General features: G+C 35.8%; 1 protein-coding gene across 9 annotated transcripts in view; it reads left to right on the plus strand.

Annotated features, from left to right (window-relative positions):
* Positions 1 to 27,590, plus strand: part of LOC134738946 (uncharacterized) — a 419,251-nt gene that overhangs the window by 318,742 nt on the left and 72,919 nt on the right. Inside the window, exon 5 of one of the 9 annotated variants that reach the window (XM_063659647.1) lies at positions 21,185 to 21,199. The exons of 7 other annotated variants lie outside the window; for them this stretch is intronic. The gene's annotated coding sequence lies outside the window, so the exon portion shown is untranslated. Of the gene's footprint in view, positions 1 to 21,184; positions 21,200 to 23,031; positions 27,057 to 27,590 lie in introns of those variants that run through there. One more of the 9 variants, XR_010125234.1, reaches the window with a different exon arrangement.

Consider the following 27,590-nt stretch of genomic DNA (forward strand, 5'->3'; position numbering starts at 1 on the left):
AGCTTATAATGCTACTGGACATTTGTACACAACAGTGTGTATATGTGTCTGTGTGTGTGTGTGTGTGTGTGTGTGATGACGAGTGTGGGGGAGAAAGGATGTATCATTGTATTTTTTATTCTAGGTTTGTTTTTTATTTGTATGTAGTTACCACAATAATATTCAAATTTTAGGGGAAAAATGAGAATTTTTTTACTTCTGCAAGTATATTTAATACAACCCATCCAAATTTATTCTAAATACATTTTGATACAATTTGTCAACCTATAATTCTTCAAGAAGTGGAATCAGCAGTTGGTAATAATTGCGCATCTGTGGTTAATTAGCTCGGTTGAATCATGGAGCTAATGAGGCCAAAGCCTGGGTTTGATCTCTGCGTGGGCTGGTGAGTTTTGCTCTATTCCTGGGTCGTAGACTGCAGTTCAAACCCAGGCCAAGTATCTCATGGATGCATGTCACTGACCATAAGAAATCGGGCAAGGGAAAGTAACTTCAACAGGTCCGGAACACATCTTCAAACTATATACAGCATCTGCTTGTTAATGTATGAAGAGAAGCATTAGTTATGAACTCAGTACTCCTACAAAAAGACACACAGGAAATTTTCTGTGGCCTCAAATGAAACATTGAGGAATAAGTAATATTAGGAATTACCTAAAGAGCGCATGGGAAATAGCTAATTCATAACCACAAACAGAATCTATTTCAAATGGCAAGAGAAGCAAAATCCCTGTCATTTCCACACATTGATTTTTCCTTGGTAGATTGTAAAGGACTTTAAGGGGTTGGATGAAGAGTTCTGAATCAACTGTGAAATAAGACAAAGGAGGGAGGAGAGAAAGCAGATGGAAAGCCAAAATGTCACATTCGTTGCAGATAAAGACTAGAGGATGTAGTTTAGACCCACAGGTAAATGGGCTCCTTAACACTAACCTCAGAATTAGAGACATTTCCCACCCACATAGGCTAAGAAAACACAGGTCTCCCCAGTGCGACTGGCCTCACTTTGTGGCCTGATAACGCTTTTCATAGGAAGATCATCCCCAAGGAGAAAAAGGGTGGGGAGAAAGGGGGTGTTGTCATATATGGACAGATTTTTTTTCTTACAAACATATAAATCAGATTGGGCCACTGGTTAAGACTGAGTGAGAGAAGGAGAGAGGCCTGGATTGTTCCATATGAAAAAAAAAAATCAAGAGTGGAAAATAATTCCTGCCACCCCCATCTTCAACTATATATTTTATTTTTAAATTGGATAAATGGCCAGTGTAGGATGAAAACCAAGAAAAATGCCAGAAACTGAGACTTAGACTGTATGTCCATTGTGGTAGATAGAAACTTGTGAACTTACTAAGAATCAATGTATCTCTGTTGCAGTGTGATGGTCTTTCCTCATGGTCTCCCAAATTTCTAAGGGTAGTTGGTTCCCAGTGTGTCTGCCACATTGTGATCACAAAAATATCATGATCATGAAGAGATGCTTTGTTTGGAAATGCCTACAAATAATGATGGAAGGGCCAAATTGAAAGTAAATATTTTGCTGAAATTATCCATTTACCAATTCATTATCATTAACAATAAACTCAACATAACATTAGTCTAATGAGATAGCTCATTTAAAAAAAAATGTTATGTTGTTAAATATATCCTTTAAACATTGTCGGATATATTCCCTTTAGGGATTCACAATGCACTTCATCTCTCTAATGTTTGACTTTATCACAATGTTTTTCATACTTTGGTAAGTAATCCCATCTAACTGCTGTTTGATAATTTAAGTTTGGGAAACACTAATCAAAACCATAATGTGAGCAAGTTCTTTGTAGTGATATTTTATGATGTTTAGTTTACTAATAATGATGAATAGATCATTTATCCTTCAATGATGTTTGCTTTAAAAAAAGCTATAAATTCATGGCATAGTAAGTTGAAATAGCATTTTAGTTGTTGTAGAAATGATAATTAACAGCTTTTTGTAGATGCTGTTTTGTATTTTTTTACTCTGTTATGGTCTATAGAGAAAGACTCTTGGAGTGCATTTGCATTGCTGCAATTGTGATTTTCTTTTTTTATTATTATGCTTTAAGTTCTAGGGTACATGTGCACAACGTGCAGGTTTGTTACATAGGCATACATGTGCCATGTTGGTTTGCTGCACCCATCAACTCATCATTTACATTAGGTATTTCTCCTAATGCTATCCCTCCCCCAGCACCCTTCCACAACAGGCCACAGTGTGTGATGTTGCCCGCCCTGTGTCCAAGTGTTCTCGTTGTTCACTTCCCACCTGTGAGTGAGAACATGCAGTGTTTGGTTTTCTGTCCTTGTGATAGTTTGCTGAGAATGATGGTTTCCAGCTTCATCTGCATCCCTGCAAAGGACATGAACTCATCCTTTTTTATGGCTGCATAGTATTCCATGGTGTATATGTGCCACATTTTCTTTATCCAGTCTATCATTGATGAACATCTGGGCTGGTTCCAAGTCTTTGCTGTGAATAGTACCACAGTAAACATACGTGTGGATGTGTCTTTATAGTAGAATGATTTATAATCTTTTGGGTATATACCCAGTAATGGGATGGCTGGGTCAAATAGTATTTCTAGTTCTAGATCCTTGAGGTATCACCACACTGTCTTCCACAATGGTTGAACTAGTTTACACTCCCACCAACAGTGTAAAAGGGTTCCTTTTTCTCCACATCCTCTCCAGCACCTGTTATTTCCTGACTTTTTAATGACCGCCATTCTAACTGGTGTGAGATGGTATCTTATTTTGGTTTTGATTTGCATTTCTCTGATGACCAGTGATGATGAGCATTTTTTCATGTGTATTTTGGCTGCATAAATGTCTTCTTTTGAGAAGTGTGTGTTCATATCCTTTGCCCACTTTTTGATGGGGTTGTTTGTTTTTATCTTGTAAATTTGTTTAAGTTCTTTGTAGATTATTTAAGAATCCTACATGTTATTTGTGGCTTACAAAAAACTTTAACCTTAGCTTATATAGAGATATTGATTGAATTTAGGTCTCAACCTCAAGATTCCATTGAAAGTGGTTATACAGACATCTAAGTTCATTTATTCCTCTTTAATAATACATACAGTCCCATTATTATTTATACAGTTAATTTATCTTTGGGGAAGTCGTCAACAAAATGACATCACAAAAATTAATCAGTTACATTCAAATGGAATAAAATGTAATCATGGAGATTCCAAATTATATTAAAAACATCTATATACAAAATACTTTTTAAAATTAGGCCTTTTGTTGCAAAAAAAAGAATTTTTAATTTGTCGCCCAGGCTGGAGTGCAGTGGCAGGACCTTGACTCTCTGCAACCTCCACCTCCCTGGCTCAGGCAATCCTTCTACCTCATCCTCCTGAGTAGCTGGGACTATAGGTGCGTGTCACCATGTCCAGCTAAAATTTTTGGATTTTTGGTAGGGACAGGGTTTTACCATGTTGCCCAGGCTGGGAAAATGATTGCTTTTTTAAAAAGCCATCTTTTGGTATGTTTGTTTATTATGATTCTACTTAAATTCTCACTGAATGCTTTTCCAGAAGTTATTGCAAAACAGAACTCTGAACATTCTTCCTGTTCTTCTGTGCACAAGCAAACAGTCCATCCAGATAACCCAGATTGCACCAAACTCAAACTTTACTTTTACTTATTGGCAGTGAATTTTACTCCCCTCTTAAAAATCTAGTGATCTAAACCAGACTCAAAAAAGTGTTCTATAAAATTATACAGGGAAAATCATTCTATATTGTATGCCTCCTCTTATCTCCATTACCCTCATAGGGGCAGGCAGGCTGGAGTGAGAGAGAAACAGAGGAAGAGATAAAGGAAGAAAAATGCAATAGAATATATGTTTTCCCTGAAAAGCACACTCAGTGAACAAAATTAGCCCTTGGGTTGCGCGGATCCTGGGTTCTACATCATGGCTATTGTTTATTACTTGGAGTAAGTATTATTTCAGTTTATTGATTTGTAAAAGAGAATAATAGCATCTACCCTGCTAAACTTTCAAAGATATTAACTGACATAATACGTGTAGCATCATATAAATGTACAGTCATGTAATATGTGCATATAGACGTACAATAATGTACATGATATAAATGTATAATAATGGTAGCATCATCGCCCTTTTTAAGAAATGATGCTGAGAAATTTTTCCAGATAGCTTTCTGTTTATAAATATTTTCAATTTAGGTATAAAGTCCTGAGGTGTAAACAATGACTATAGTAGCTAATATTTAATTTTTAGTATGTGCTAGACATGTTCTGACTCTTTTAGATGAATATATTTTTATTTAATTATTTCAATGACCCAATTAGGTAATTATTTCCTTTTATTCTTATTGCAAAGGAGAGGAAAGTGAACACATGTTGACTAAAAGGCTTACCCCAGGTTACAATGCAAAAAGGGGTTCAGGTTATCTTGTCTACCCTTAGTTTTGACAGGCAATCTCTTCTACAGAATCCTTTCACACAATGTTCCAGCCTCTTTTGAAATTTATTCCAGTAAATGAGGCAGGGCATGCTAGTATGCTCATTTTTCTGTGTAGACTCCCTTCCACAGTAACTCCATAGATTTAAAACAAACTTTTGTCCTTTTTTTTTTTTCAACTTTTATTTTAGATTCAGGGGTAACATGTACAGGTTTGTTACCTGGCTGTATTGCCTAATGCTGAGGTTTGGGGCCAAATGATCCCATCACTCAGGTACTGAGCCTAGTACCCAATAGTTAGTTTTACAGCCCTTGACCTCCTCCCTTCCTCCCACCGTTAGAGTCCCAAGTGTCTATCGTTGCCATCTTTATGTCCATGAGTACCGAATATTTACCTCCCACTTATAAGTGAAAACATGTGATATTTGGTTTTCTATTTCTATTTGGCAATAAATTAACTTGGGAGAGTGTCCTCCAACTGCATCCATGTTGCTGCTAAGGATAGGACCTCATTCTTTTTTATGGCTGCATAGCAGTCCATGTACCACATTTTCTTTATGTAGTCCTCTGTTGTTGGGCGCCTAGGTTGATTCCATGTCTTTGCTATTATGGATAGTGCTCTGATGAATATGCCAGTGTATGTGTCTTTTTCATAGGATGCTTTGTTTTCTTTTGGATATATAGCCAGTAATGGGATCACTGGGTAGAATGATAGTCCAGGTTCTTTGAGAAATTACCAGACTGTTTTCCAAAGTGGCTGAACTCATTTACATTCCCATGACCAGCGTATAAGTGTTCCCTTTTCCCACAGCCTTAGCAGCATCTGTTGTTTCTTACTTTTAGATAATAGCCATTCTGACTGGCCTGAGACAGTACCTCATTGTGGTTTTAATTTGCATTTCTCTGATGATTAGTGACATGGAGCATTTTTTCATATATTTCTTGGCCACTTGTATTTCTTTTAAGATGTGTCTGTTCATGTTTTTGCCTACTTTTTAATAGTTTTTTTAATTACTCAATTGTATAAGTTCCATATAGATCCTGGATATTAGCCCTTTGTTTGATGCATAATTTGTAAATGTTTTCTCCCATTCTGTAAGTTGTCTGTTTCCTCTGTTGATACTTTCTTTTGCTGTGCAGAAGCTCTTTAGGTCCCACTTTGTCAATTTTTGTTTATGTTGTGACTGCTTCTGAGGACTTAGTCATAAATTTTTTTCCCAAGGCCAATGTCCAAATGGTGTCGCCTAGGTTTTCTTCTAGCATTCTTATAGTTTGAAGTCTTAACATTTACATTTTTATTTCGTCTTGAGTTAAATTTTTGTATATGGTGAAAAATAGAGGTCCAGTTTTATTCTGCTGCATATGGCTAGCCGGAATCAAGAATAAGAAGTCCTTTCTCCCTTGCTTACTTTTTACATCAATTTTGTTGAAGATCAGATAGGCTGTAGGTATGCAGCTTTATTTCTGTGGTCTTGATTCTGTTCCATTGATCTTTGTGTCTAGTTTTCTACTAGGACCATGTTGTTTGGTTACTATAGCCTTATAGTAGAAAGTCAGGTCAGTGTGATGCCTCCAGATTTGTTCATTTTGCTTAGGATTGCTTTGCCTATTTAGGCTCTTTTATGGTTGCATATGAATTTTAGAATAGTTTTTTCTAATTCTGTGAAAAACAACATTGGTAGTTTAATAGGAATAGCTCTGAATCTGTAGATTGCTTTGGGCAGTCTGGCCATTTTAATGATACTGATTCTTTCAATCCATGAGCCTGGAATGTTTTTCCATTTCTTTGTCTTTTAGCAGTGTTTTGTAGTTCTCCTTGTAGAGATCTTTCACTTCCTGGGTTAGATGTATTTGGAAATATTTTATTTTTTGTGTAACTATTGTAAATGGGATTGTATTTTTAATTTGGCTCTCAGCTTGAGCTTTATTGATGAATAGAAATGCTACTGGTTTTTGTACATTGATTTTTTTATCCTGAAACTTTATTTAAGTTACTTATCAGTTCCAGGAGTCTTTTGGTGGCCTCTATGGTTTTCTACTAGTTATAATGGAAATAATCTAATAATCCCATTATTAGATTTATTGAAATAATCTAATAAAATAATCACTGTTACAATCATAATAATTATTATAATAATTATGATTCTAATAAAGAATCATATCATATATGAAGAGAGAGAGCTTGACTTCTTTTCCTATTTGGCTGCCTTTTATTTCTTTGTCTTTTTTGATTGCTTTGGCTAGCACTTCCAGTTATATGTTGAACAGGAGTGGTGAGAGTGGGCAGCATTGTTCTTTTCTACTTCTCAAAGGGAATGCTTCCGGTTTTTGCACATTCAGTATGATGTTGGTTGTGAGGTTGTCACAGGTAGCTTCTGTTATTTTGAGATATGTTCTTTCAATGTCTAGTTTCTTGAGGGTTTTTATCATGAAAGGATGTTGGATTTTATCAAAAGCTTTAAAGAAGCGTTTTGTTAAGTTGATATTTTTTACTTATTACTAACAAGCATAAATATCTGAAACTGTAGAATAAAACACTTCTACAATATATCACTTCTATTGAAAAAAGGAATTTCCGTAATAATTTGGACAAATGATAGTGAAGGGAGGAGGGGATATTTCTAAAACAAATTCTGATACGTCACAACGAGACTTTATAAATGTAAAATTAGATGCTGCTTATTATGTACATGGAGAAAGGCATTTTGTAGTATAGTCTGAGCCTTTTGAAATGAAACATACTAATCATGCTTGCTCAACATATGAAAGAAATCTTTGTAAACACACATGCACATGTTATCATTTCAGAAGCTCAGGCTAAATAGTTAAATAGATCCGTTCTCCACATCCTAGATAAATTTCTAGGTAAATAAACTATCATCTAGATTTATCTAGATACATTTCTAGATAAATTTATCTAGATACATTTCTAGGTAAATTTATCTAGATACATTTCTAGGTAAATTTATCTAGATACATTTCTAGGTAAATTTATCTAGATACATTTCTAGGTAAATTTATCTGGATACATTTCTAGGTAAATTTATCTAGATACATTTCTAGGTAAATTTATCTGGATACATTTCCAGGTAAATTTATCTAGATACATTTCTAAATAAACTATCATATTTATCAAATTCACATATCTGTAGTTAAACACTATGATCACTGATCCATTTTCTGTAAAGTAAATAATGCAAATGAAATTCAGAAGTCAATTCTGACCCCAACTCTACTATAGACAAAGTTGTTTTCAAAAACAAGTTTGATTTCAAGTTGTTGGATTGAAAAAAACAAAAAACAAAAAAGTATATACTCTGCATAAAAGTAATAAAGATATTAATTAATTGTATACATACACACATATATACATATAGACATGCACAAATATATTTATGTACAAACATTCTTCCCTTTTCATATCACTTTCCATTTTTATTTTTCTTTAAAAGCAATTTTTTGAGACATGGGTATTACTGTATCACCCAGTCTTTAATCAAACTCGGGTTCAAGTGATCCTCCCACCTCAGCCTCCCAAGTAGCTGGAACTACTAGGATGTACCACTATGCCTGGCTCCATTTTCAAGTAATAAGGAAACAAAGATTTGACGAAGTAGTGCTGGGATTTGTTCATTAGAAATCCATTTCAAAACTATTTTGAAAACATGGTCAAGACTCATAATGTACCTGAGAGCATACTTGAATTATTCTATCAAAAATATGCAAATAATAAATTTATTGATGTATATACATTACACCTAGCTTTGTGTTTTCTCCTTTCTATCTTCTGCCCAAAGTGGGATATGTTACTACCTATGAGCCACCAAAGAGCAAACACTAGATGACTGCTTACTTTTTTTGTAGCCTTCTAGATATTACATCATTGGAATGTCAGACAAAGACTTGAAATTCATACTCCATCAAGTATGTGATTTTTGTAATACTTCAGGAACAGAATAAATTTTAAAATATTTCACAGGATTGTGAAATTTTTACCCACCAGTGTCTAGATGTACATGAAACTCTTCAGATTTTGTTTTCACACCTTCTCACCCAGCCTCCTTTTTACAACTGCTCTCAGTTATGACCAGCACTTTACACTTTTAAAAGTACACATGACTTAACTGTCATAAGCCATCAGAGGAAAAACATTTGGCCTTATGTTAAAGAACTTTTCCCATGTTTTATCATTTCTACAAGATTTTAAGCTTTTTGAAGACATGGAAATATTTCTCGTGTAGCACTTTACACATATGGAGTACTCATTTTTTATTAAATATCAAAGGAGTGAAAGCCATCTTCCCACTATTCTATGATTGGATTATCTGTATGTTTTTTCTGGGCCACTGAAGATTAAGTTGAATAAACGAGGAGCTGGCACAAACCCTGACAGACAGGAGAAAGTTGACATCCTAACAGAGACAAAGAAAGAAGTATAAATGAAGATAATGAAACTCAAAATATAAATAAAAAATAAATATAATATAATGAATATAAAATATAAAGACGATGTAGATTAGGGATAAATAAATTCTGTCTTTTAAAAACTGTATGGACCTTCTACTCTGGACAGCAGGCTACATAGACATTGAATATTACAGCAATTTAAAGGAGCATATTCTTTTTTGTGAAAGACTATCTTGCTCCATTAAGGAGATGGGACACTGTGTTCAATCAAAGTGCAAAATCAAAGCCTGTAATCATGACACCTAGAAAACTAAATTTACCTAGAAAGCTAAAATTATGAGACTGTTTTCTGTTTTGTAACTCCAAATATGCAATGGTTTCTAAATATATATAATATATGTACTTAGATACATATATTTAGATAAAATAATATATAATATATTTAAAAACATATTTTTTATTTTAAAAATTATTTTAAATAGTCTTTGGTTAAGTCAATTTCCAGGTATTTCTTTGGTTAGTTTCTACATACTGAATTTTATATGTGGCTTTTGTAAATGGAATTTTTAAAATTTCATTTTCAGGTTGTTTACTGTTCGTGTATAGAAATGCTACTGGTTTTTGTGTGTTGATTTTGTATCCTGCAATTTTACTGAATCAGTTTGTGTACAAATCACATACATTCTTTTTTTTCTTTTTAGTTACACAGGTATTTTGTAAAATAAAGAAGTTATTCATTTACGAACATAATATGAATAAAATTATCCTTGCGTTACTCTAAAAATGAAGGTTATAGATAAACAAAAATCAATGTTTTCACCCATATTAGTATGGTAATCTAGCAAAGTCTGTATGCAGAACATGGACAGTATACTCCTTCTATAGCCCATGAGATGATTGCAAGTATAAATCTTACGAGATTTCCATTTGGTTCTCCTGGAGATAAGGGAGGCTTAAAAACTGATGTATTCAGTCCAGTGGACATTGATATTGGGATAATCTGGAATATTCCATTATGGATCTGGAACAAATTTAACACAATTCACTACAGAAGGCAGTGTATGAATAATGCACGTGTTTTGCTAATTCTGCCTGCTCTTGGTTCAGTGACATGCTTTTTAAGGAGAATCTGTCATTACACATGCAGAAGACATTCAGGCCTGGGGGATATCACTACTCCAGCATAACCTCAAGTTAGTGGGGAGATTAAAGTCTGAAGTCAAAATTATTTCATCTGAAGTCAAAATTGTTATAAAATTGAAAGCACATACTTGAGGGTAAAGTGAGGTCATAGAGTGACTTTTCAAAAGCAGAATATACTATCTATAACTGAGAACAGACAGAGGAAGAGTGCCTGGTGAGCTGTGGTAAACAGAAAACCGAGGTGCAGCTCCTTTTGTGCACTCAGACACCATACTGGGTTGTAGACTGGATTCACTCTACCTTTCTAGGATGGCATTAATTAATTATTATTCATTTTTCATTCTTCAAAACACCCACATTTACACCTAGATATTGCTTGAGCATATTCATTTGACTGTGGAGAAACATACTTATCAAATAATCCAGTTGCAATAAGGGAATAATGAACAGGTATTTTCAGTTCTAGGGGTCATGGCCTTCCCAGCAGTACTCCCAATTAATGGTTCAAATATGGGATTGGCTCTTCACTGGGCAGCTCTGGCTCAAGCTTCACTTCTTTCCAAAGGCTTTTCCACTTACTTGAGGTGATGCAATTGATGATGTCATATGTACATTTGATATTGAATCAAGAAAGCCCTGATGATGCCTCCCATTAAATAGAAAGAAATGTCTTGAATATTTATGATTTTGTTATTTAAGTCTGAATAAAACCTTTCATTTGCGAAATGGTTGTTCTTGTAGCCCATCCTTTCCTTTAAATCTGAAATTAGTTAATACGTAAAACATAACTCCTAAGTGGTCAAGAAAGATGCCAGACTTCCTAGACTGCTATACTTAACATGCAAACCTCACTTGGCATGTAAATCAGAAAATGAAATATTGTGAATGGTTACCATAAATGTCTTCTTAAACGAAGTCCAATTAATAAGACAACTAATAGTTTTACTGGTCTGCAACATCTTTGACTACCCAAATTTGTTCATTTTAAACTTGACGTGATTTATCATTTTTAACTCAAAACAGCACTAGAACCTCTTTAAAATTTCATGGAAAGAAAGGATTTATGACACATATTTAAAATTTATTGGCTATTTTTTTTTTAATTTCAAAGCAATTTATTTCAGGCCATTGTAATCTGGTTTATATGGTCCCAGAGGGATGATTGTGGAACCCCAAATTCTTAAACCAGTCAAAACCCCACTGAATCTGCCAAACGAAGATTGAATGAAGACCTGAAGGCCAAATCTCTAGATCTGAGAAGACCAAATATCCAAAAGCAGCAGAAGAGGCATTATACAAAATTACTTAGAAAAAGCCCTTATATTAAAAATTACATATTATTCAGTTTCTCTGTTTTGGAAAATTAAAAATTAAATGTACAATTTTATAGTTATTACAAAAGTAAGGGTTAAAACCCTAAACCACTTAAAACACCAGTTTTACCACACACTTAAACACAGAACTCTTTTCCCCAATGCGTGATGGGTAGTATTATACTAGCAAAGATAACTGTACTTTATGAACTTCATACTTGTGTAAGTTGATTAGGGAAATTATTTTTAGAGTTATCAATTGAATCAATTCACATAAATTGCTTGGCACAATATCTGTACTTTAGAGGTGCTTAAAAATATTATTATTTTTCTATTTGTGTGTGTTTTTGTTTGTTTGTTTTTTGAGATAGAGTCTCGCTCTGTCACCCAGGCTGGGGTGCAGTGGCGTGATCTCTGCTCACTGCAAGCTCCACCTCCTGGGTTCACGCCATTCTCCTGCGTCAGCCTCCCAGGTAGCTGGGACTACAGGCACCCACCACTACGCCCAGCTAATTTTTTGTATTTTTAGTAGAGACGGGGTTTCACCGTGTTAGCCAGGATGGTCTCGATCTCCTGACCTCGTGATCCACCCATCTCGGCCTCCCAAAGTGCTGGGATTACAGGTGTGAGCCACCGCGCCTGGCCCTATTTGTGTTTATTAACTAAAATGTTTTAACTATAACTTTTAAGTGTGTTAATACATATTGGCTCATGTCAGTAATGATAAAACCTCATTTCACTTTTTGGTTGGTGTTTTAAGAACTTATGTTTATTTAAAATTCATCATTCCACTATGCAGCCATCAAAAGGAATGAGATCATGTCCTTTGCAGGGACATGGATGAAGCCATTATCCTCAGCAAACTCATGCAGGAACAGGAAACCAAACACCGCATATTCTCACTTACAAGTGGGAGCTGAACAATGAGAACACATGGACACAGGGAGGGGAACAACACACAGTGGGGCCTGCCGTGGGTGGCGGCGGAGGGAGAACATCAGTATAAACAGCTAATGCACGTGGGGCTTAATACCTAGGTGATGGGTTGATAGGTGCAGCAAACCACCATAGCACACGTTTACCTGTGTAACAAACCTGCACGTCCTGCACATGTATCCCAGAACTTAAAATAAAATAAAATAAAACTCCTCATTTCGATTAAATTATTTTCATCATTTCCCATTTGATACAAAAATAATGGTCATGAGTTATTAATGAATCTTGAGGTTTAATTGACCATAAGGGTAAAAATAATGCAGTTTAGTTTTCTACATTAATTATTTGGAGTCATTTAATTAAAAAAAAAAAAAAAAAAAAAAACAGGCCTTGTTCTCTGTACATTTTAATTTTCTAAAGAACTTCCAGACAATATTGTCTGAGGAGTTTGGAATATTCTTCATTTATGTTACTTTAAAAAAGCCTTGTAAAATGTCTTTGATTAAACATAATTGTGGAAAATTTTATTTTTAATGAAAATAAGAATCCCATTAGAAGTCTATCATTTTATTCACATGACCCCAATGGACTTCAAAATATACATTATTACCTACTATCATTACCTGCATTTAGGCCTTGCTTTTAAGTTTCTCTTTGTGATTGACATGGTTTTCTTTCTTTCTGACTTAAATTAATTTCAACATCCTTATTATTGTCATCAACTACTTTATCCTCCTGCTTTTCATGCCATCTCTGCCCCTCCATCCATCACTATCAAGTGTCACCTACAACCACAACACACCACACCACATTGTTTCTTATAGGCTTTTTTTTTTTTTTTTTTTTTTTTTTCTGTTGCCTAGGCTTGAGTGCAGTGGCGCCATCTCAGGTCACTTCAACCTCCACCTCCTGGCCTCAAGCGATTCTCCCGCCTCAGCCTCCTGAGTACCTGGAATTACAGGTGCCCACCACTATGCTCAGCTAATTTTTGTATTTTTAGTAGAGACGAGGTTTCACCATGTTGGCCAGGCTGGTCTTGAACTCCCAACCTCAAGTGATCTACATGCCTCAGCCTCCCAAAGTGCTGGGATTACAGGTGTGAGCCACTATGCCCTGCTTCTTATAGCCTTTTTTATTAATCTATTTTTTTCCAACTTCTTGGTCTAAATAAATCTGAATTTTTCAACTAGTTTGCCTCATGCAATTTTCTCCTCTATTGATTCTCAAGGCATGAATCATCAAAGCGGTCTTGTCAAAAGGAAGCATTACTTTTTTACTAAAATTATGAAGAAATTGAAGCAAATGTGATTTCAAAGACCTAACTTTATCCAATTTTCTACTTTATTCCAAGCTCTACATTTTCACAGTAAAACTTCTGTTTTATCTTTTAACAACATGATAAAGAAAAACACAGATGGAAGAACATTGAGGGGGAATTCCTAAATGGGAGCAGTTAGCAGCTATGAAAATGTAGATATTCAAGAAGAAAAGAAAAAGTAAGCAAAACTGAATCATGAGACCATAGAAGAGTCAAAAAAATGTCAATTTATCTCAGCTTTCTGCAAACTACAACCCATGGGCCAAATTCAGGGTCTGTTTTTGTACAATCTACACATTAAGAATGGTTTCTACAATGATACGTGTTAGAAAAATGTTTAGAAAGTCATATTTTATGATGTGAAAATTGATAAAATGTTGTTGTCCATAAATAAAGTTTTATTGGAACACCATCACACTTTCATTTATGTATTTTCTATGACTGTTTTTATGCTGTAACAGCAGAATTAAGCAGTTACGACACAGATCATATGATATGCAGCATGTAAAACATGTATTATCTAGCCCTTCATAGACAAGTTTGCTGTCTCCAGATTTAGAACATTCCCCTAAGTTAATTTTCCCAGCTGATTACATCATTGTTTATTGAATATCAGCTCTGGAATTTCAAGTTCAAATAAACCAAGGAGTACCTTCAGATTTTTTCATTAGAGTTTTTCTTTACAGTAACACAAGGTGGGAGCAAATAACCAGTAAGAGCAGTGACCTTCGTGTATCTGTCATTTTACAAAAAATAAACTGTTCATTTTGGGATAACTGTATACTTATGCAGTTGTAAGAAATAAAACAGAGTTAGATTAATCTTTATCCAGTTTCTCCAGTGCTAAAATCTTGAAAACTGTAGTACAATTGGAAAACAATGAAACAGTTGTACAAAATAGTACAACTGAAAACAATATTATAGCCCAGATGTTAACATTGATATAGTCAAGATACAGAATGTTTCCATTACTATTAGAATCCCTTGTGTTGCCCTTCTATAGATACACCTACTTCTCTCTCACTCCCATCTCTGCCTTCACTCCTTAGCAACTTACCTGTTTTCCATTTCTATAATTTTAACATTTCAGGAATATGAAAATGTCATCACAGAATGTGATCTTTGGGGATTGGCCTTTTTCACTCAGCATAATTCTCTTGAAATCAACCACATTGCTGAGTTTATCAATAGTTTGCTTCTTACTGAGTAGTATTCCAGGGTATGGATATACTACATTTTAACCGCTCATCAGCTGAAGTACATCAAGGTGGTTTCCAGTTTGGGGCTATTGTGAATAGAGCTTCACGTATAGATTTTTCATGTAAATAGAAATTTTTATTTTGGGGGAATAAATTCCCATGAGTCAAATTGCTGGACCATATGTTAAGTGTTTGTTTAGTTTTTAAAATAATTTGGCAAACAATCCCCAGAGTGGCTGTATCATTTTACACTTCTGTTAGCAATATATGAATGATCCAATATACTCACCTACATTTAGTGTTGCCACTACTGTTTTGTTTATGTTAGACCTTCTAACAGGTATGTGGTGATAGCTCATTGTGGTTTTAATTTGCATTTCCCTAATGTGCTTGTTTGCCATCCATATAGCCTCTTGGGTAGCATGTGTTTTATATGTTTTGCCCATTTGCCATTTAGACTGTCTGATTTTTTGACTGTTGAGTTGTGAGAAGTCTTTATGTTTTCTAGATACTGGTCCTTTTTCAGATAGATGGTTTGAAAATATACTCTTCCAATCTGCGGCTTGTCTTTTCATTCTCTTAATGGAATTGTTGGGAAGGAAGTACAATTTCTCCTCAACGCTCATAAATTCATAGTTCAAACAGACTTCAGTAGCAAAAGACAGATTAACAAGAGAAAAACAATCAAGTTTATTAACATGCACAGTGCATATCACTCGGGAGAAACTTCAATGACAGGTAACACAAGGGAGTGGCTTAGAAATCTGGTTTATATAGAATCTTCGACAAACAACAATATATTTTAGAGAAGTGACATGACAAAGAAAAGCAGTTTTAGGCTTCCAGAGGCAGGAAGCTGTGGGAAGTTAAATATATAGAAAAAAACTAATGGAGTAAGGTTTGTTTGTAGATTCCTCTGGTGCCATCTCTCAGCTGATAAGAGTTGTTTCCAGAAAGAATTTATACCTTCTCCTTACATGGAAAAGGGGGAGGATAGACAGAGCTATTCCTTTGTTGGCTGTTTCGTGATTGCCTTTAGCTCAACAATATTTGTGTCACAGAGGCACATTTTGGGGTGACATCTTCTGGTTTCCTTCAGAATGTTTTATGGAGCAAAAGTGTTTAATTTTGATGAACCAACTTACCAATTTTTCTTTATGTATAGTGATTTTGTTATGAATTCCAGTAACTCTTTGCCTAGTTCCAGGTCCTAAAGATCTTGTTTTGTTATTTTCTAAAAGTTTTATAGTTTAATGTTTTACATTTAGGCCTGTGATCCATTTTGAGTTAATTTGTATGTAAGATGTGATATGTAGATCAAAATTCTCCCTCTCTTCCCCTTCACTCCCCTCCTCTCTTTATTTGTCTCTCTCTCTGTCTCTTCTGTGGGTGTCCAGATGCTGTGACACCATTTGCTGAAATGACTATCTTTTTTCTATTGAATTGGTTTTGGGTCAGTCATGGCTGTGGTCCCAGTACTTTGGGAGGCAGAGGCGGGTGGATCATTTGAGGCCAGGGGTTTGAGACCAGCCAGGCCAACATGGCGAAACCCCGTTTCTACTAAAAATACAAAAAGTTAGCCAGGCATGGTGGCACGCGCCTGTAATCCCAGCTACTCAGGAGGCTGAGGCAGGAGAATAGCTTGAACTTGGGAAGTGGAGGTTGCAGTGAGCCAAGATCGTGCCATTGCACTCCAGCCTGGGTGACAGAGCAAGACTCTGTATCAAAAAAAAAAAATGGTTTTGTATCTTTGTCAAAAATCAGTTGTTAGTTGGGCGTGTATCTATGAGCCTTGTTCTAGATTCCCTGTTCTGTTCCATTGATTGGTGTGTCTATCTCTTTGCCAATACCGCCACACAGTCTTGATTAGAGTCACATAGTAACCTACTACTATTTTTGTTATTACTAATTTATTTTACATATATTATTAGGTCTAATGTTAGTATATTATACTAGTTAAAAATCAGTCTTTACATCAAATAGACTAATTCCTGCTGCTATATATTTTTTCCCAAAATTGTTTCAGTTATTCTAGTTCCATTACATTTCCAAATACATTTGGAATACTTTTATCTATATCTATAATAAATCTTGCTGGGGTTTTGGTCAGAACTGAATTAAATGTGTATATCAGTTTGGAGAGAACTAACATCTTTGTTGAGACTTGCAATCCATGAACATAACAATATCTCTCTCCAGATCTCTTAGGTTTCTTATCAGCATTTTGCAGTTTTCATCACACAAGTCCTGTACATGTTCTTTTATCTACACCTAACCAGATCATTTTTTTAGCAATTCTAGATAGTATTGTATTTTTACCATCTTGTCTTGTTGCTGATCTTAGGGAGAAAGCATTTAGTTTTTTACCATTAAATATAATGTTAATTATAGGATTTTTTTTTCGTAAAAGTTCTTTATCAAGTTCAGAAAGTTCACCTGATTTCCTAGTTGTCTGAGAATTTTTAGTCATGAATGGGTGCTGAATTTTGTCAAGTGCTTTTTTTTATTTTTGCTTTGATATTATCATGTGATTTTTCTTTTTTAGCCTGTTAGTGTGGTGAATTGTACTGATTGATAGTTGAATATTAAACTTGCTTTGCATCCCTAGAATATACCTCACCAGGTCACTGTGTACTAGGTTGGTGCAAAACTACTTGCCATTTTGGACCATGACTTTTGAATCATTAAAACTAGGCTCAAAAGCATTTGTATTAATCAAAATAAGAACCATTACAATCAACACAATTTTGCCAAAAAGAAATAAGTTTGTTTACTCATGTAGCACAAAAATCCATGCTTTGAGATTCGAGGAACTTTTGGAAAGCACTTTCTGCATCCTGCTGGTTGTGGAAGCGTTTTCCCTGCAAAAAGTTGTCGAGATGCTTGAAGAAGTGGTAGTCGGTTGGTGAGAGGTCGGGTGAATATGGTGGATAAGGCAAAACTTCATAGCCCAATTAGTTCAACTTTTGAAGTGTTGGTTGTGCAACATGCAGTCAGGCATTACTGTGGAGAATAATTGGGCCCTTTCTGTTGACTAATGCCAGCTGCAGGCATTACAGTTTTCGGTGCATCCCATCGATTTGCTGAGCATACTTCTCAGCTGTAATGGTTTCACCAGGATTCAGAAAGTTGTAGTGGATCAGACCGGCAGCAGACCACCAAACAGTGACCATGACCTATTTTGCGTGCACATTTGGCTTGGGGAATTGCTTTGGAGCTTCTTCTCGGTTCAACCCTGAGCTGGTCATCACAGGTTGTTGTATAAAATCCACTTTTCGTTGCACGTCACAATCTGATCAAGAAATGGCTCATTGATGTTGTGTAAAATAAGTGAAGACGGCACTCCAAAACGACGATTTCTTTGATTTTCACTCAGCTCATGAGACACCCATTTACTGAGCTTTTCACCTTTCCAATTGCTTCAAATGCCGAAAGACCGTAGAATGGTCGACGTCGAGTTCTTTGGCAACTTCTCATGTAGTTGTAAGAGGATCAGCTTCTCAGTTGGTCATTGTTAACTCCCAATGGCCAGCCAATATGCTCCTCATCTTCAAGGCTCTTGTCTCCTTTGCAAAACTTCTTGAACCATCACTGTACTGTAGGCTTATTAGCAGTTCCTGGGCCAAATGCATTGTTGTCGTTGATGTATTACCCATTTTGAACTCAAATAAGAAAATCGCTTGAATTTGATTGTTGATTAACGTTATTTCCATAGTCTAAAATAAACAGCAAGTAATAAGTCATTAGCAAAAAACACAAAGTGAGAAATGCCCATTAAAATGATGTATAACATAACCACATTTATTTAAGAATGTATTTCTTTTTTTTGATATAGAGTCTTGCTCTGTCGCCCAGGCTGGAGTGCAGTGGCACGATCTTGGCTCACTGCAAACTCCATCTTCTAGGTTCACGCCATTCTCCTGCCTCAGCCTCCCAAGTAGCTGGGACTACAGGTGCCCGCCACCACGCCCAGCTAATTTTTTGTATTTTTTTTTTAGTAGAGATGGGGTTTCACCATGTTGGCCAGGATGGTCTCGATCTCCAGACCTCGTGATCTGCCCACTCAGCCTCCCAAAGTGCTGGGATTACAGGCGTGAGCCACCACGCCCGGCCAAGAACGTATTTCAATACAAATGGCAAATTCCAACAATGCACTCACCTAATATAATTCTTTTTTATATATTGATGAATTTTATTTGCTAATATTTTGTTAAGAAATTTTGTGTCCATATTCATGAGACATTGTTCTATGGATTCCTCCTCTTACACTGTCTTGTCTGATTTACGTATCATGATAATGTCAACTTCATAAAATAAATTGAGAAATGTTCCCTCTTCCCTATTTTCTCAAAAAGTTTATGTAGAATTGGTGTTAAAACTTTCAATAATGGCCAGATGCGGTGGCTCATGCCTGTAATCCCAGCACTTTGGGAGGCCGAGGCAGGTGGATCATCTGAGGTCAGGAGTTCGAGACCAGCCTCACCCACATAGTGAAACCCCATCGATACTAAAAATATCAAAATTAGCCGGGTGTGGTGGCAGGTGCCTATAATCCCAGCTACTAGGCAGGTTGAGGCAGGAGTATTGCTTGAACCTAGGAGGTGGAGGTTGCAGTGAGCCAAGATTGCACCATTGCACTCCAGCCTGGGCAACAAGAGCAAAACTCCATCTCAAAAAAACAAGCAAAAAAAAAACCTTTCAATATTTGTTACAATTATCCAGTTAAATTATCTAGGCCTGGAGATTTCTTTTTGAGAGAGTTGTTAAATTACATGTTCAATCTCTTTCTTTCTTTCTTTTTTTAAAATAGAGACAGGGTCTTGCTTTGTCACCCAGGATGGAGTGTAGTGGCATGGTCATAGCCCACTGCAGACTCAAACTCTGGGGCCCAAGCCATCCTCCCACCTCAGCCTCCTAATTAGGTAGGATTACAGGTGTGCATCACCACAACTAGCTAATTTTTTAATTTTTTCATAGAGATGGTGTCTCACTATGTTGCCCAGCCTGGTCTCAAACTCCTGGCCTCAAGTGATCCTCCTGCCTTAGCCTCCCAAAGCACTGGGATCACAGACATGAGCCACCATGCCTGGCCTTCAGTTTTCTTAATAGTTATAGGACTCATTTCAGGGCTCATTATAGGGATCAGTCAAGTGATCTAATTCATGTTGAGTGAGTTGTGGTAATATGTGTTTTTAAAAAATTGGTTCGTTTCATCTAAGATATTCAATTTATGTGTTTAGTGTAGTTTGCAGTGTTCCCTTATTATGTTTTGCTGTTTGATATGCCCTGTTTCATTTCTGATATTGATAATTTGTATATTCTTATTTCTCAGTCTTGCTGAGGGGATGCCAATTTTATTAATCTTTTCAAATACACGTTTTTCATCGATTTTTCCCTGTTGTTCTGTTTTCATTTTTGTGTACTTGTGCTCTTATTTTCTTTCTCTTCTGCTTTAGGCTGATTTTGCTCTTCTTACTCTTGTTTTTTCACATTAGACCTTTGATTATAGATTTGAGACTTTTCCTCTTTTCTAGTTTATACATTTATTGCTATTACTTTCGCTGTGAGCACTGCTGTAGCTGTGTCCCACAAATTTTGATATGTTGTATTTTCATTTTCATTCACTCCAATTTATTTTTCTTTCACTTGAGACTTCCTCTTTGACTCATTAATTATTTAGGAGTATGTTAATTAGTTTCCAAGTGTTTGGAGATTTTCCTGTTATCTTTCTGTAATTGATTGCTATTTTGATTATATTGTGGTCTGAAAACACTTTCTGTATGATTTCAGTTATTTTTAATTTGTTGAGATGTGCTTTACGTGCTATATAAAGTGATCTATCTTGGAATATGTTTGTTTGTGGGCACTTGAAAATAATGTGTATTCTTCTGTGGTTGGGTAGTGTGGTTAATAATGTCAACTAGATTCTGTTGATGAATGATTTGTTGGATTCTATATCCTTGATAATTATCTGTTTAATTGTTCTGTCCATTATTGGGAGATGTGTGTCAAAGTATACAACTATAAATGTGAACTTGTTGGCCGGGAGCGGTGGCTCATGCCTGTAACCCCAGCACTTTGGGAGGCCAAGGCAGGGGGATCACGAGGTCAGGAGTTGGAGACCAGCCTGACCAACATGGTGAAACCCCGTCTCTACTAAAAATACGAAAATCAGCCAGGCGTAGTGGCATGCACCTGTAATCCCAGCTACTCAGGAGGATGAGGCAGGAGTATTGCTTGAACCTGGGAGCCGGAGGTTATAGTGAGCTGAGATTGCACCACTGCGCTCCAGCCTGGGTGACAGTGAGACTCCATCTCAAAACTAAAACTAAAACTAAAAATAAAATAAAAATAAAAATAAATTGAACTTGTCTGTTTCTCTTTTCTGTTTCATACTCTACATATTGAGCAGCTTTGTTTTGGTGCGTACACATTCAGGTATGCTATGTCTTCTTGTTGGATTGTTTCTTTTATCATTGTGTGATGTCTACTTGTGTCTCTGGTAATTTTCTGTCCTTGGAAGTCTAATTTATTTGATATTATTAAAGACACTCCTGTTTTCTAATGTTTGACTAATATGCCTACTTTAATCATTTTACTTTCAACCTGTTTATATTGTTATATTTAAATTTTCATTGTAGACAGCATATAATTGGGCCATGATTTTTAAATCCACTGTGCAAATCTCTGCCATTTCATTGGTATATTCAAACAATTCACATTTATTTCAATAATTTATTTATATGATTTAAGCCTTCCATTTGAATAGTTCTTTTTTGTTTGTTCTTTCTGTTTTTTATTTCTCTGAGTTTTTTCTCCTGCCTTTTTGTGGGTTACTTGAACAAATTTTAACATTTTTAGAATTTTGACATATCTAGAATTTTTTTTACTAAATTTTGTTATGTAATTTTTTAGTGGCTGCTTTATGTATTATATTACATATACATAACTTATCACAGTCTACTAGTATCCTCATTTTACCATTTCAAGCAGTTAAAAAATCTTACCTACTTTTGTACCTTCACTCTTACCCATTTATAATATAATTGTCTTAGATATTTCCTCCACATGCGTTTAGCACTATACCAGACAGTGCTCTATTTATGTTTCCACAATCAAATATAATTTAGAAAACTCCAGAAAAGGAAAGTCTACTCTATTTATCCATATTTGTATGTACTAAATTATTTCTTCCTTTCTAAACTTCCAAGTTTCCCTCTTTTGTCTTTTCCATTCTGTGTAGACAACTTCCTTAGCCATTCTGTCAGGTTAGGCCTGCTAGTTGAAAATTATTCTAGTTTTCTTTATCTAACAATGTTTTCCTTTCTTCTTCATTTCTGAAGGATATTTTCTATGGATATAAAACTCTAGGTTGATAGTTCTTTTCTTTCAGCAAGTGAAACGGTCATGTCCTTTCCTTTTGGCTCCCGTGGTTTCTGATGGGAAACCCACTGTCTGAATCATTTTTCCTCTATAGATAAGACCGTGTTTTTTTCCTGCTCTTTTCAGATTTTTTCTTTAAGTTTTTGTAAGTTTGACTATGATATGCTTTGGTATAAATGTCTTTGGTTTTATTCTGTTTGTGGTTTGCTCAGCTTCTTGAATCTGTGTCCTTTTTGCTATATTTTGGAAGTTTCCAGCCACTATAGCCACTATTTCTTTGAGGATATTTTAAGCATTGCCCTTTTTCTCCTCTCTTTCTGGGATTCTAGTGATACAGATACAAACGTTTTATTTTTTGTTATAGTTTCACAGTTGCCTAAGTCTCTGTTTTTAAGTATAGTTTATTTCTGTTGTTCAGATTAAGTTATTTCCATTATTCTTTCTTCCAGTTCACTGATTCTTTCTTCTGCCTTCTCCACTCTGCTGTCAAGTACATCCTCTTAGTTTTTGATAATTTCAATTATTTTATTTTTCTGTTCTAAAATTTTATCTGATTATTCTTTGTATCTTCTATTTCTTTGTCAAAACTTTTACCTTTTTTGTTTGTTTCAACCATGCTTATAATTGCCCCATGGAGCATTTTCATGATAGCTGCTTTAAAATCTTTGTCAGATAATTCTAACATCTCTGTCATCTCAATGTTCACATGTATCAATAGCCTTGTAAAAATTCAGTTTGAGAACTTCTTTCTGCCTTGTGTGACAAATGATTTTCAGTTGAAACCTGGACATCTTAGGTATTATGTATGAGGCTCTAATTCTTATTTAAATGTTCGGTTTTATCTGGCTTCTTCTTACACCACTCCAGCCGGGAAAAGGGAGCATGCCGCCTTGTTACTGCCAGATATGGATAGAAGTAGCTCCTGCTCTTCAATGAACCTCCATTGGTTTCTGCTACCAAACTGACCTCCACTGATATCGTCCTGGCTAGAAAAAATGGAGTAGTTTGTTGCTGCTCTTATTGTGATCTTCACCAGTACTTTAGAAGTTGAGGGATAGCAGGGTAGCCTCATTACAGCTGGACAGTTTCAAATGTTCTCCATCTCCACCAAACCTCCTTTCATACTACCTCAGTGGAGAGGGAGATGGATACCTCATTATTGTTGAGTTTGGGGTGGAAGTCCAGACTGCCCATTTAGTCAACATAGACACTGCATGTAAGGTAAGAGAAGAATCTTGCTAACCCCCGGCAGGGATGAAACTCCTAGATTCCTGCTCAGACTTCTTTTACACTACTCTGGGCGCTGGAAGTAGAGGGTGTTGGAATACCCTGGCAAGGATCAGCATCTGGGCTTGCCACTTTGCCTTTGCAGGTGTACATGGGGATGGGACCATAATTCTTTTTGTGGTGTTCAACGAGAGCAAAATGGTATTGCTTTCTGTCTTTCTAGGCTGCCCCTTTCTTGTTCCTTTGACTAGAGAGAACAGCCTTTTGTTGGAACTTTGTTTTTTGGTCTGAACCAGTTGGCATTTCTGGGTTGCAGGCTTCTTCAGCTCTGAAGTTTTGATGTATAAGGTAAAAATTTAAAATCCATGTCATTCCTTGAGTCCTTCAGTCTCTAGCTAGTTTTTCACCTTCTCTCAGCTTTTCAGAGTCTCTTTAAATTTCTTAGATGTGTAATGCGGAGGGATTTTAGTTGTACCTAGAAGGGGGATTAGAAAAAACTATGTCTACTCCAGCTTTCTAGAAGTGAAAGTCTCCCATTACTTTGCTTCTTTTTAAAAATTGTTTTTAATTGGGAAGACAGCATACAATTTTCACATCAGATTCTTTCAGGAAGTTCAACAGAATTATACAAAACTAATCATGAATTTAGTATTAAAAAGGAAACCTTCAGACAGAGAAAATGTCTCTAATTTATTTTTTAATATCCATTTTACTTCCACTTTGAAATATCCATCGGTTTGTTTCTTGACAAGTTTGTCTCTTTTAGGACCTGCAACATCTCTGTTTAGTAGTGAGCTTTTCTCATTTAAAAGTACTTACTGAATGACTCCCACATGGGAGTCACGTCAATTTCCTTCATTGATGCTCCCCTATGCCTATCAGAAGGACTGGCACATACTAGGACTTAATAAATAATCTGCTGAATAAGTGAATGAGAACTGGAAATTTAAATTTTTATGTCAATGAATGTGTCATCTACTTTCTTGTTTTGCTGAATCATGGGGCTTAAGTTTCTGCCAAGCACTCTTTAAATATGTGCTTAGGACACTAGCAGATTTGTCCAGAATTTTGCAACCTAGAAAAAAAGCAATTTTAATTTTAGCCCATGTGTAAATTTTTAGTTTATGGTTTAGAATTGCATTATTTTGAATTACAAATGGGGAGGACGACATGATGGTTCTCACGTGTGTGTATGTGTGTACGCACATTCACTCCTATCGTTGCTAAAGAAAGTCACCTGAAGGACATGGCACAAAAACAACTGCAAACCATTTTTATTTCTGTTTCCTAGATGCCTGAATCTTTTTTCAGATTTTTTTCTATTAGACAAGTCACAGTTTGATTATCTTTGAAAGTCATTGCTATGTATTGTGCAGTGTGTGTGTTTATACATGGAAAAGGGGCAACATTAATCCATCATTTGGGGAAGACACTGAATATAATGTTAAATTTTTTGCAAACAATCATACTTTAGATAAAGATTCTCCAATTATTGCAACATTTTAAAAAAATAAAGTTAAAGGACATGGTTCTTTTTAGTGCCACTCAGTATGTTTGGTTTCAGTACTAATAATGCTTGCTTTCCTGTTTGGCTTTAAATTCTGCTTAAGGAAATTGTGAAAAATTTAATTCACTCTACTTTTATTAGAAAGTATAGAAATGTTCGTGCATGGGATTCATTGCCTGCTAGAATGGAAATTCATTGGGGAGGGGAACCATTTCATTTTACTACCTAAGAGCTGTTGACACAGTCCCTGCATCTTTCAAAGGCATCTTTCATGCCACACGGGCAAACTGTAGCCAGCGAAGAAACAGAAAGAGCCCTTCTCACATATGTCAATCTCAGAAAACTTGCATAGCAGCTGTGCTAGGTACTGATGAGGATTACTATAGACCCAGTTGCGGGGTTTTATGTGGATAAAGAGACAACTGGCTTTCTCAGGGGAGCACTTTGTTGGAGATTGCAGCAATAGTGCATCCCCACTGTTGCTAGAAGACACTGACCATGTAGTACAAAATCAGTGCCAGATAAAATCAGAAAGTAACAAAAAGCAAGAAGAAAACCCGGAGTTTTTTTAAATCTTAAAGTGAGAGACGAAAACAAATGTTCTGGGCTTGTTTCATTCACTTGTAAGGAAAAGGAGACAGACGAAGGGATGCCTTTAACTCAGAAAACTTGAAGGGCTTTCAGTCTTTTCATTTGAGAACCATTTGGGTGTGTTGAGAAAAAAAGTTGCAGAGTAGGCATGTTCAGACCTTTATTTGCTACATTTGGTAGGAAAGATTTTTTTTTTCCCCTCTTAACTACAAGAAGCCAGAGTTTTCTGTGCAAACGAAACAGGCGTTGCAAGAATCAGATTCACTTTGGACGACTCTTCACATTCCAAGTCATCATTGCGTTAGGCAGCACAATTCCATCTCTGGTTGATGGGCAGAAAAAGTGGGCAGCTTGCCAGGTAGACGTTTCCATGACTCCCAGCCCCCAAAGGTGATGCGTTTTTCAGCTAATTCAATGAAGAGTGGGCTGAACTTTGGGTCTAAACGAGACAATAGCTGCCTTCGCAGTATCAGCAGAATGGTTGATGGGAGTGCACTCTACATTTGGCAGAGAATCATGTGACCTTACGACTGAGATTTTGTGATGGTGCCAACGGAGACTTGGAAAGCAGCAACCGTCCTGACTTTTTTCTTCTTCTCTAACGTGGCTCAGAAAATGGTGGATCTTAATACTTGACTTTAGCCAGACTCAGCAAGCGACTGAGCTTTGAAGCACAACTTCGCCTTTATGCTGGGTTTTTGGCAGGCCACCAGGAGGCTGTCCCTTTCACGCCTGATAAATTCTGCTGCTTATCTCTAAATAGAAAAAAAAAGAAAAAAGAAAATAATAATAGAATATTGAGGCATAACAAGTGAATTCTAAAATTGTATGTGCTTTTTGTTTTTTTGCCTTTTCTGACTGGTGATTTGTATTTTTATTTTATTTATTTATTTATTTTTTAGGTTACTACCCTTTCTGCTTGTAGAAGAATCCAAGTAGTTGGGTCTTTTTTTTTTTTTTTTTTGGTTTATAATGAACAGGCATTTGAACTGGGCAAACAGGACGACAGCAGCAGTGAGCATGAGATCATTGCATTGCAGCAGTGTAGCAAACTGGCACCTTGCCTTTGCACCCCTTTGGTTCAGGAGACAAACGTGTGCAATCCTCATTTCTAAAGTCAGCACAGCCTGGAAGGATTCCTGGTCTCTCCCACCTTCTACCATTCTGCTGCCAGTGACGGCAAGGATTGGTGTAGCTTCTGCGCAGTGCTTTGTGCCTGGAATACCGAGAAGGAAGAAAAAGAAGACGAGCACCCTGGTCCTTTTCTCAGAAATTACAGGCGCCCTTGAAGAAAAAATCTGAGTGTGTCCTACTACATGCAAGAGTGCTGAAAAAAAAAAAAAAAAAAGAGACGCTCCTGCTCAAAAACAAAAACAAAAGCAAACAAACAAAAATCCAAACCAAAACAAACCAAAAAAAGCAAACATTGGCTGTATAACTACAGAGACATCGGGCTTTGTAAATCAGCTTTTTAAGTCAACATAACCAAATGAGCCTTCTTTATTTTTATTATTTCAAACCATATGGCATAATTAGCAATATATTGCACTTGGTGAAATCGCACCTTTCATATCAGGTATAACTTTTTTTGTTGTTTTTTCTTTTAAAGGCTACTGTTATATAAAAGGGAATCCTTGAACTTTCAATTTACTCTTATTTAACTCATTGCCCACTTTACTCTTATTAACTTTTTCCTTTTCCTCTCTTGCTCTAATCTTGATTAGAATAGAAACTTAAGGAAAGATAGAAAAATCTCTATGAAAAAGACAATACATGTTTTTATGTGGGGTATACACAGAAGTTTTGGAAAGATATTAATATATCTGTGCTTTTTGTGTCCAGTATTAGTTTTTGCTATGTAAGAAAAGTGAATGTTTAGACCTAGTGGGTAAAAAAAGTAAATCTTTCATGTGACTTATAATTTGAAATGTGAAAGAAGAAACTTTTAAAACTTGTAGAAAAGGATTATATTAGAATATGCATTGAATTACTGATAAATAAGATTGCTTTTGGGGAAGTTATATTCAAATTATTTACAAAGATTTCAGTAGAACAAAAATAGGGATGAAAAGAGCATGTTCTCAGTTGCTAGGTAGAAAAGAAGCTTCTT

This window comes from Pongo pygmaeus, chromosome 22 (genome assembly GCF_028885625.2).
Source record: "Pongo pygmaeus isolate AG05252 chromosome 22, NHGRI_mPonPyg2-v2.0_pri, whole genome shotgun sequence".
Taxonomy (NCBI): domain Eukaryota; kingdom Metazoa; phylum Chordata; class Mammalia; order Primates; family Hominidae; genus Pongo; species Pongo pygmaeus.